This window comes from Panthera pardus, unplaced genomic scaffold, assembly GCF_024362965.1.
Source record: "Panthera pardus isolate Hobbes unplaced genomic scaffold, ASM2436296v1 HiC_scaffold_27, whole genome shotgun sequence".
In the NCBI taxonomy this organism is placed as follows: Eukaryota; Metazoa; Chordata; class Mammalia; order Carnivora; family Felidae; genus Panthera; species Panthera pardus.
Window position 1 is genome coordinate 36,311,509 of NW_026526843.1, and position 12,122 is coordinate 36,323,630.

Below are 12,122 nucleotides of genomic sequence, written 5' to 3' on the forward strand. Positions count from 1 at the left end.
ATTAACCTCTGGGGAGGGGTGCCTGGGTGGCTCAGTAGGTTAAGCATCAGACTCTTAAAAAATTTTTTTTTTATTTACATTTATTTATTTTTGAGAGACAGAATGAGACAGAGCATGAGCAGAGGAGGGGCAGAGAGGAGACACAGAATCCGAAGCAGGCTCCAGGCTCTGAGCAAGCGTTCAGCACAGAGCCTGATGTGGGGCTCAAACCCACAAACAGTGAGATGATGACCTGAGCCAAAGTCAGACACTTAACCGACTGAGCCACCCAGGTGCCCCGAAGCACCAGACTCTTGATTTTGGCTCAGGTCACAATCTCATGGTTTGTGAAATCAAGCCCTGCCTTTGACTCCGAGCTGATAGCACAGGGTCTGCTTGAGATTCTCTCTCTCCCTGTCTCTCTGTCCCTACCCTGTCTACTCTTTCTCTCTCTCAAAATAAGTAAATGTTAAAAAAAAAAAATTAACCTGGGGAAAGGAAGACACCAGCAAAATTTGACCACTGTCAGTTAATCAGCTGTGTGACCTTAACTTCTCTGAACCTCAGTTACTTACCAGTATAGTGGGAATCATAATGTAGTCCAAGGTGTTGTTGTAAGAACTAAACAGGATGAAGTTATATGAAGTGTCTAGCCCAGAGCTTGGTACATGGTAGATTTTCAATTAACATTAGTTTTTTTCGCCTGTTTCTCAGTAGCCTTCTGTTGTGTCACAGTTCAGGCAAAATGGTCTATATGCCCTAATTCTCCACCTTACATGAGCCCAAAGACACTGCTAACTCTTAAACTTATGGGGATCTTACCGGGCTTCTAGTTTTTACTTCCCGTTTGGCCCTCACAATTTCTTTCATTTTATTCACTTTTATCCCTTCCCTGATCTATGTTGACTATATCATTTCCTCTAAATATGAGTACATAGTGGATATCATGACAGTTTTACACTAGCCAACACTGAAATTTACATAAAACATTCACAAAAATTTCTTGACTACTATGAAAAAGGGGGTTTGTGTATTAGATACACAATGGAAATGAGCTATTGATCAGAAAGTACTATTGTAATTGAGAAAACAGTAGCTATGACTTTAAATTTAATTGTTAAGATAGGGTTGCCCATCTTGGGCCTTCTCTTAATAGCTAGTCCAGACATTAATCTGTTACATAAGCAAAGGTTCGGGAAGCTACAGCAGAGCTCAAGGAAGCTTCTGAGTATCTTCTGTACAGATTAAATTAACTGATATACCTTCATAATATTTAGATTAAATGCAGTAAGTAATTTTACAAGTATGTGCTGAGGGAAGCGGGGAGAGGAACTAGTATTGAAAGACTGAAAAAGAGGTGTTTTTGGATTGTTCAGACCTTGGAGTTATGTCAATGCCCTCCAGACGAAGTCTACTGGACGCATACCTGTAATCATGTAAGTTGGGTTTATTGCTTGTTACAGGGAGGGAGAATGCACACCATGGGGATCCGTGGGACATCTTATTAAGAGAGTTTAGAAAGGACTTTGGGGGCACCCGGGTGGCTTAGTCAGTTAAGCGTTGGACTTCGGCTCTGGTCATGATCTCACAGTTTGTGAGTTCGAGCCCTGCATCGGGCTCTGTGCTGACAGCTCAGAGCCTGGAGCCTGCTTCGGATTCTGGGTCTCCTCTCTCTGCCCCTCCTCCGCTTGTGCTTTCTCTCTCAAAAATAAATAAACATTAAAAAAATTTTTTTTAAAGAAAAGACAGTATACAGGATTTGGGTCCACATTAGGTGAGTTGGGGAAGTGTTGAAGGATGCAGTCTTTTCTCTGGATCCATACTCGATGCTCTCAGGAGGTGGGAGTAACCTCATGATTAGTAATTTTAATAAATCTTACTTAGAAGAAGGGAAGACTAGGCCGAGGGTAAAGCTGTAATTGGCACAGAAGCATCAGTCACCAATATCAGCTAGGATAAGGGAATGTTTAATCATTTGTGTAGCTTGGACAGTTCTCTTATTTTGTCTAGGTTCAAACATGATTACACAGCGGTCTTTTTTTTTTTTTTTTTTTTTTTGCCTTGATAGATTGTAGCCACAGAGTGGCTTTTCTTGATGTTCATGCTCGATAAGATTATTCATGTTCAACAGGAGAACACCAAGATCTAGTTGTGCCTGATAGCCAGGCACCTGGGTGTCAGGGCTTGCTTCTCTCTTTCTCAGTTAGATGCATTATCAGGTCTTACCCCATTTTCTCTGTTTTCTGGCTGAGTTCTTGCTGCAAAATCAGCGGTTTTCTAAGATTATTGTTATAAAAGGGGAGGGAAGAGAAACTAACATTTAGTGAGCACTTATATATTAGGCACTGTTGTATATATAACGACACATCACGTTTCAACATAGTAGCAACAATTGGGCAGATCAGCACCTGCGTTTTAAAGAGGAAGAAACCAGCTCAGACAAGATAGGTAACTTGCTCAAAGTTACACAGCTTGTAAATGGAATCTGATTTTGAATCCAAACCCGTCTCCATAGCTTTATGTGCTTTCTGCGCTACCATTGCTTTGAAGGAGTTTTAGGATACAACCTGTTCTTTATGTCTGTGCTGTTTATTTAAGAAATATATTGGGGCGGCTGGCTGGCTCAGTAGAGTAGGTGGAGTGTGCTAATCTTGATCTTGGAGTTGTGAGTTCAAGCCCTGCATTAGGTGTAGAGGTTACTTAAAAAGTTTAAAAACATCTCAGGGGCAACCGGGTGGTTCAGTCGGTTGAGTGCCGGACTTTATTTAGCTCAGGTCATGACCTCATGGTCCGTGGGTTTGAGCCCCTTGTCGGGGTCTGTGCTGACAGCTGAGAGCCTGGAGCCTGCTTCGGATTCTGTGTCTCCCTCTCTCTCTGCCCCTCCTCCTTTCATGCTCTGTCTCTCTCTCAAAAATAAATAAACATTTAAAAGGTTTAAAAACATATTAAAAAAAGAAAAATACTATATTCCAAATTGAAAGATGAAGAAGTAGTAATTCCTTGAATTCACAGTTTTATTGACTATTTTTAGATTAGATTATGTCAGATGGCAGGATATATATATATATAGTTTTATATTTATTTTAAGAGAGAGAGAGAGAGCAGGGGAGAGGCAGAAGGTGAGAATCCCAAGCAGGCTCTGTGCTGTCAGTACGGAGCCTGACACAAGGCTCGAACCCATGAACAATGGGATCATGGCCGAGCCGAAATCAAGAGTCAGGATGCTTAACCGACAGAGCCACTCAGGCGCACCAGAAGCACCTGATATTATAGTCCTGTTCCACCAGACACTGCAAATACCCGGGGTAGGGGGTACAGGGACAAAGCACAAAGAACTAAAGTATCGAAAGCTGCATGTATGGATTTTCCATCATAGGAGTAATTTAGGAGCTGGCCACCGAAGGAAAAGTGGTTTCTAGAAGTAAGCTTCTAGGTTCCAGTTTACAGCTTCTGTCACTTGGTCCAGAACTGCAGACTCAGCCTTGCCCCAGTCTCTGGGAGCCACCTGGCTGTCAGGCAGGGGAACTAGAAAGAACCCTGTACTCGCAGCTCAGTCACTCAGCATAAAGTCTGTCTTTCTACCAGTCCCTTTCGTAATAGTTTAGTCTAACAAATGGGCTCTTACTTCCCTCCTTATGAATATGTTTCTACTTTCTTTTCCAGTTCCAGTAACCAAATCCTCCTTGAGAGGAGTCCTCACAAGTAATCCTCTTTTTCCATGACACTGGGTGAAGAAAGGAAATTTCAACAGGCATATTCCTCTTTTCTTATGGAGCTAAATTGCTTCAAGGATTGACATCTAAGTGACTGACCACTCCCTTTATGGACTTCTATTAATGTTCAAACCTGAGAATTGGAATCCGATGGACTTGGTTTGAATCCCTGCTCTTCTACTAAAGTACCTTGGGCGGGGCGCCTGGGTGGCTCAGTCGGTTAAGCGGCCGACTTTGGCTCAGGTCATGATCTTTCGGTCCGTGAGTTCAAGCCCCACGTCGGGCTCTGTGCTGACAGCTCAGAGCCTGGAGCCTGTTTCAGATTCTGTGTCTCCCTCTCTCTGACCCTCCCCCGTTCATGCTCAGTCTCTCTCTGTCTCAAAAATAAATAAACGTTAAAAAAAAATTTTTTTTTTAAAAATAAAGTACCTTGGGCAAAATGCTCAACCTCAGTTTCCTTCTCCTGAAAACAGAAATCCTACTGTCTGACTCACAGGGCTATTAAAAGAGAGTGAGGTGCTGTGTGATAAGGTCAAGCAAAGTGCCTGAAACATAAATGTTCAGGAATTGGTACCCCCTTTTTTTTCAATTCAGGTAAAGTTGACATAAAATTAACCATTTTAAAGTGTACAATGCAGTGACGTTTTTAGTACATTCACAGTGTTTTGCAACAATCTCCTTTTTTGCAGTTCCAAAACATTTTAATGGTGGCCAAAGGAGATCTGGAGGGGTAACTCCTGTAGAGCTCAAAAATGCTTTGAACCCTTGGCGGTAAGGCACATTCATCACAATGAGAACATTAAGATCACAATCTGAGGTTAAGTACAACACTCCATTCATTGTTTTCTGATCTCTGGTCTGATCACCAGAGCTTGGGAAATTCAGCAAAATAGAGGTATAATTCCTAGTATACTTGCTTTATGGTCACTTTCAGAATTTTTCATCTCACATAAGGTCAACCTGCAGGGTTTTTATAGCTCGGTTGCCCTTTTTACCCGCCATCATACCATGAAGTTTTGGTAAAGCACATTACTCAGCTGGGTTCTATGCCAACTTCTTATAACATAATTTATCATTGATCCAGACTAGGTGTTTGCTAATTCACTCAGAATTAATTGTGCACTTTAATCATTTTCTTTGAATCAGTTCCCATGTCTGTAGCTTTTGTAAGTACTAGCTGCATACTAATTAAAAATTTCCCATCAGTTGTATATGAGGTATGACTATAAATTTTCTTTTTAATTTTCCTTCTATGACTCATAAACTGGCTTAGAAACAATTTCAAACGGGAGTAGAAGGTTTGCAAGTGATATGGCAATCCATGGAATAGTGGTCTTTTTTTTTTTCCTGAGGAGAATAGGCAGATAGGTACATTCCTATTTGTTAAAATGGTCTCGGTATACTGCTCACAATGAATATTCTCCGTTTTCACATTGCTATTAGACTTCTCATTTTTTTAAAGTTTATTTATTCATTGAGAGAGAGAGAGAGAGAGAGAGATGTCAGGGGGGAGGTAGATAAAGAAGGAGAGAGGGAATCTCAAACAGGTTCTGTGCTGTCAGTGCAAAGCCAACATGGAGCTCGAACTCATAAAGTGTGACCATGACCTGAGCCAAAACCAAGAGTTGGATGCTTAACCAACTGAGCCACTCAGGCACCTTACCTTTGCGACTTTTAGAGTATAATAGGATATAAACTTTTTTACATTCAGATGAAAAAAAAAACAGTTTTTAATGAAGCAGTCATGTGTTACAACAGGGAAAATATTCTTTACAAATGGATAGTGAGAAGAATAGTTTAGTACTATTCATACCCTGTGTCAATTACTTGAATGAGGGAACAAAAGACTAGAAGTGTGTTGGAAACCTGGGTTCTAGTCCTCAGGCTTAAACTAAATAATATTTTTGGGTACGTCACACCGTGATACAGGGACCACAGTTTTCTTAATTTGTCACATCATGATATCTTCCCTATCTACCTCATCAAGATGCTGTAAAGACGAAGTCGACATATTCTTTTTTTTTTTAATTTTTTTAATGTTCATTTTTGAGAGAGAGACAGAGATAGAGACAGAGGATGAGTAGGGGAGGGTCAGAGAGAGAGGGAGACACAGAATCTGAAGCAGGCTTCAGGCTCTCAGCTGTCAGCACCGAGCCCCACGTGGGGCTCGAACTCACCAACTGCCAGATCATGACCTGAGCTGAGGTCCGGCACTCAACCGACTGAGCCACCCAGGTACCCCAAACCCACCATGTTCTAAGATGAACTGATTACATCCACCATCTCTTCTCCCAACTCTCCTTCCCAAATCTTGTCTTTTACGCTCCTAATTGTCTCACAGGTCTTTCTTCTTTATTCCATTCTCATTATACTAGGTCAAATTCAATTCATCTCCGTTTTCTGAACAGCTGTAATAAACTGGCCAGCCTGCCCTCATTCTTGCCCTCCTCCAAACCATCCTGTATTTTATAAGAGTTATGTACTGAAAATACAATCTGTGCCATTCTCTGGCTTAACATTTGAACGGCTCCCCATTGCAAAGTGATAAAGTTTATTTTTTAAGTGTGGTGTACAAGGCACCATTCAAATCTTCAGCAACCCTACTGTGGCAGATGGGTATGGTCTACCATGCCAGATTGCTGAATCCATCTGATTTTAGCTCAGCATTGGAGAAGCTCAATGTGTCATTGCCAATTTCCTGCACTACGTGTGAGTCATAGCATCTCTCTGCTATTGCTTTCTTGGAAGCTGCAGAAGGCTTCTAAACCATACAGGTGCAACCTGAAAGTATGTGGAATTAATGTCCCAGGGATAGGGGACAACTCTCAAGCAAAGGAGGACAAAAGTCAATGGATAAATGTGCTAGCTTCTTTGTTCTGTGGTGAGACCATCTGAGGCCTGTTCTATACAGCTGCTCAGGGAATTCCTAGCAGGATTGGGCTCCTGTGGCCCACAGCAGTTGCACTCTTTCTTTGGAGGTGATTCTTGGGACCATTTCCTAAATAAACTGCCTACCTCAAGCCCTTGCTTCAACGTCTGTTTTATGGGTAACCCAAATTAAGAGACTTTGTTTTTGTCTACTTGATTTTTTGATCATTAAGATACATATGCTAAAGTCTCCTAGCATGATAGTGATTTCTCCTTACGTTTCTATTAGATTTTCCTTATTTATTTTAAAGCTCTCTTACTAGATGCCTAAGGGCTCAGGACTATGTTCTCTTCTTGGTGGATAAAACCATGATGTTTCCCTCTTTGTCCCGTTAAGTTTATTCACCTTGAATTCTATTTTATATGACATTAATATTGATACACCTGCTCTATTTTCTTAGCATGTGTCTAGTATAACTTTTTTGATTTTTAATTTTTATTTTATTTCAGTGGTCTCTTGTAAACAAAAAATAAGTGTATAGATGGATGAAAATCTCCAATCTGATGGTGCAAATCAAAAGTATGCCATCACATTCTATCAGTAAGGCTGCAGGGAAAGAGTCACTATTCATACACTGCTGGTGGGACTGCAAAATAGTACAATCCTTTCGGAGGGATGTTTGGAAATCTCTGACAAAACTACACATGCATTTGTCTTCCAACAAAACAATCCTGTCTCCAGGAGTTTATCCTGAAAACAGACCTACAACAATATAAAATACATACAAACGGGGTGCCTGGGTGGCTCAGTTGGTTGAGCGTCCGACTTCGGCTCAGGTCATGGTCTCGCGGTCCGTGAGTTCGAGCCCCGCGTGGGGCTCTGGGCTGATGGCTCAGAGCCTGGAGCCTGCTTCCGATTCTGTGTCTCCCTCTCTCTCTCTGCCCCTCCCCTGCTTGTGCTCTGTCTCTCTCTGTCTCTCAAAAATGAATAAATGTAAAAACAAAATTTTAAAAATAAATAAATAAAATACATATACACAAGGTTATTCATTATAGCATTGTGATTTCAAATTACTGGAAACAACCTAAATCCTCATGCAAGAGAGTGCTTGAGTAAAGTACATCACACAATGGAATACTGTGCAGATGCAAAAAAGAGTAAGAAAGACCTTTATGATTTCTAGAAGATAATGTTAAGTGAAAAAAGCAAAGTGTAAAACAGTATGCTACCTTTCACACAAGCACAAAAGGTGGAATAAGAAAATCTACATGTTTCAAGGGTGCCTGGGTGGCTCAGTCGGTTGAGCGTCCGACTTCGGCTCAGGTCATGATCTCACAGCTCGTGAGTTCAAACCTCGCGTCAGGCTCTGTGCTGACAGCTCAGAGCCTGGAGCCTGCTTCGGATTCTGTGCCTCCCTCTCTCTCTTCCCCAACCCACTCGCATTTTGTCTCTCTCAAAAATAAATAAACATTAAAAAAATTTTTTAAAAATCTACATGTTTCAGCTTATTTGTGTAAAAAGAAACATGAAAAGGAACTAGAAACTAATGAATTGGTAGGGGATATGGAAAAAGTGTAGAAGAAATATAAAAGAGTGATACTTCTCTGAATATACACTTTTGTCTGATTATGACATTAGGAACCATGTTAATGTTTCACATACTTAAAAATAAATAAAATCAACAAGGATGGGGCAAGGCAAGAAAAACAGAATAGAAACAGAAACAGATGACCCCAACTTTATTTCAAATGGATGACATAACCACTTCAAAGTGTGTGTGTGTTCGTATGGGAAAGGGGGCACCTTAAGACTTAACATAAGTAGCTGAAATTATACTATTTTGATGGTATACTTTATAAAGACAACGGGAAAAAAATTGGACACCCAATGATGCATGATTTTGAGCCAGCAACCTCTAAACTTCATTTCCTACCTGTGTCTGTAACCTCCTGCAACATTTTGACAAGGCTTGCCCCTTACCCCCACCCCCCACATCCCATAAGACCATGCATCGTCTGACTTCTTAAAATCTTGCATTGTACAAGAGCCTCTTTTAAATCTTGTGCTGGTGGGACTTGCTTTCTATAAAATGCCTGTGCAGTGCTATTCATTCTCTCTCAGTTCTGGATTTTCTCCCAAAGGGCCATCCACCCCACTTTTTGCCTTGGGGCTTCCTTACCTTTTTTAATAATACATTTGTTTTAGTCACACCAAAAGTCTTCCATCGGTAGTTTCAACATTTGAACCTAACCTTGGGAGGGAGCTTTCCCACGACACAGTGAGGTTACTATAACAAGGATAAAGGTAGAGTTGGAAACAAATATTGTACTCTTGTTGGTACGTTTGATTTTCACAGGGGTATGGGTTAGCAATTCTGCAACTCCTTTATATGTATCCTGGGATTGAGCAAGTAAGTTAATATATTGTCAATAATGAGAACAATCCACTTATTGTTTCCAATAAGTGACACAATCCAAATGTCCATAAACGAACGAATGGACAACTGTGGTATATCTAGTAAGATGGAATATTATTTAGCTGCGAAAAAGAATAAAGTACTGACATATTCTGTGACACTGATGAACCTTGAAAACACTATCCTAAGTGAAAGAAGCCAGACACAAAAGACCATGTGTGTGACCCCGTTAATATGAAATGTCCTCAATAGGCAAATCCATAGAGACAAAAAGCAGATTAGTAGTTGCTTAGAGTTGGGAGGGAGGTTTTGAAGAGAAAGGGGAGTAGCTACTAATGAGTATTCTGGAATTAGATGGTTGCATGATCCTGTGAATGCACTAAAAAAACACTGAATTATACACCTGAAAAGGTGAACTTTATGGTATATGAATTATATCTCAAGAAAGTTGTTTAAAAAATTATGCCACTTATTTCAGCTCGTACTTCCATTATAACAATTTACTTATCATTTTTGCTTTAAAAACCAGGTGCACCAATAAACTAACCAGATAATAATGTAAAATGTATCTTCTTTTTTTAAAAAAAGAAGTACTGTAGTTCTTTCATAGCTTTTTAAACCTGTTTCCATATGGAAATGATTCCGGTTTTGGTTGAAATGATTTTCCTTTAGTTATAGTTGTTAATCAAGTGAGCCAGCAAAATGGCCAAGTTTACCATTCCTCCATTCTTCTTTCCAGGAAATTTCTATCACACTGCACTGCGATAATCCATATTCTTATCCCTCTGGTACTAGGCGGTGAACTTCCTTTAGGGGATGAATCGAGTCTTATTATTTTTGTACCATTAGGGTCTAAGTTAGTGCCTGAAGCATCATAGCAATTCATGAAACATCTGTTGAACGATCCAATGAATAAGTGATGAATTATAAGCTCTATCTCAAACAGTCCGTGAAAAATGTGCAAATTTATCAGCTCTCTTTTCTTTTTTAGGAGTAGCAATCACTGATACTTCCTGATTCAAAAAAGCTCTGCCAGGCATCCAAAAGTCAGAGCAACATAAAGGTGGGCAATTTTTGCAGAAAATAGTCAATTGGAATATACATGAAGCTGCCTAAATGCCTTAAAATTACAAATAGAAAGGGGCACCTGGGTGGCTCAGTTGGTTGAACATCTGACTTCGGCTCAGGTCATAATCTCACGGTTCAAGAGTTCTAGCCCCATGTCGGGCTCTGTGCTGACGGCTCAGATCCTGGAGCCTGCTTCGGATTCTGTGTCTCCCTCTCCCCGGGCCCCTTCCCCACTAGTACTCTGTCTCTCTCTTTCTCTCTCTCTCAAAAATAAATAAATATTAACAAAAATAAAAAAATAAAATTACAAATAGAAAATATCACCCCGTAAACATCTGAAAGTAGAAGTTTCCTTTCTCTCCTCATTTTTCAAAATGCACACAACACATATGGTACAAAGTGTTAAACTGTTAAAGTTACTAAATGAACAACTAGGATGCTGAGAGAGAGAGAGAGAGATCTTAGCACATATATGATAAGAAAGGCTGAATCCCATTGGGATTATAATTTGAATCCATGGTGATTTAGTTTTGGGTTAGGCTACCTGTTTTTGTTTTTTTTTTTTTTAATATGATCAGAGATAAGCCATGATCTATGCCCTAAATGGGTTTACAATCCAGTCACTTGGAGAGAATCCCTTCTTTCAGAATTTATTGAGAACCTACTAGATGTTAGGCTCTGTTCGAGGATCTGGGGATATAGCAGCAAACACAAACAGCCAAAAGTCTCTGCCTCACAGATCTTTCATACCTAGCTGCTTTTCATGGTTTGCTTCCTCCACCTAACCCACACCGAAATTTTTTTTCTCCATCTCTGGCCAGCCTGCTTCCAAGTAGGGCCCTGAATATTAATCCCTTTGACGATCAGGAACTGGTAATAGCCCATGAGAAAAGAAGACCCCTTTTTCTCTTCATGACGTCAATAAAGAATTGGATAATTTGTCAATGAAATAGTAAGGAGTAGGGGTGTCTGGGTGGCTTAGTTGGTTAAGCATCTGACTCGATCTTGGCTCAGATCATGATCTCACCATCAGGAAACCAAGCCCCTCATTGGCTCTGCACTGGGCATGGAGCCTGCTTAAGATTCTCTCTCCCGATTTTTGCCCTTCCCCTGCTTGTGCATGCACACGTGTGCATACGCATGTGCATGGATGCACACATTTGCTCTCTCAAAAAAATTCTAAGGTATAAGCATTTGTTTAAGCAACCTTTTCGTTCTCCGTTATCCACTCCCTTCTAAGAAATACAGCCCATCTCTCATCCACATAGTGATGGTGAACTCTCGCCATTGCTCTGCTTTGATGGACTGACAACTCCGAATTTTTATAAAGGTTGGTGACATAGAGCTTCCAGCACTCTCTCTTTTGATTGTTCTGTGGCTGCTCTCCTAACTCCGGGTAAGTGAGGATAAATGAAGATGATGAGGGAGTACCATCTCCTCTAGTCTTTCCAGTCTGACATGCTAAACTAGAGTTAAAATACTAGAAGATGCAGAAAATGTACTACTGCGGTCACTGCAAGTTGGTTAGCAGGTCAGGTGAAATACACACACACATACACACACACACACACACTCACATACACACAACTATATTTTATGCTCAAATGGGGACTGTGATGCTGTTGTCACTCATTATACAGAACTGAGGGGTTTTCTTGTATCCAATATTTTGTTATGAAAATGTTCCCAGATCCAGGAGAGGTAGATGAATTTTACAGTGAACACCCATATTCCCACCACCTATATTCTATAATTAACATTTTATTTTACTTGCTTTATTGCATATTCCCCCACCTATCCATCCGTCTCTATATACATCCATCAATCTGGAACAGAGGATTTAGAGTACTTTTCACAGGCTTATGCAAGGGATAAGATGTACAAATAGACCTCCTGATTGCTAGACCCTTGCCCTATGCTCTGCCTTGAAGTTAATCTCTTTCCTTTGTCAAACTGAATTTAGTTTTCAAATACTGATAGCTCTGTAAAGACTGATCTTTTCTATTAAGCTCTTGTCTAATTAAAGGGGATTAACCTGGCTAGAAGCTTCTGATGATTTATTTATTTAAGCATTCTT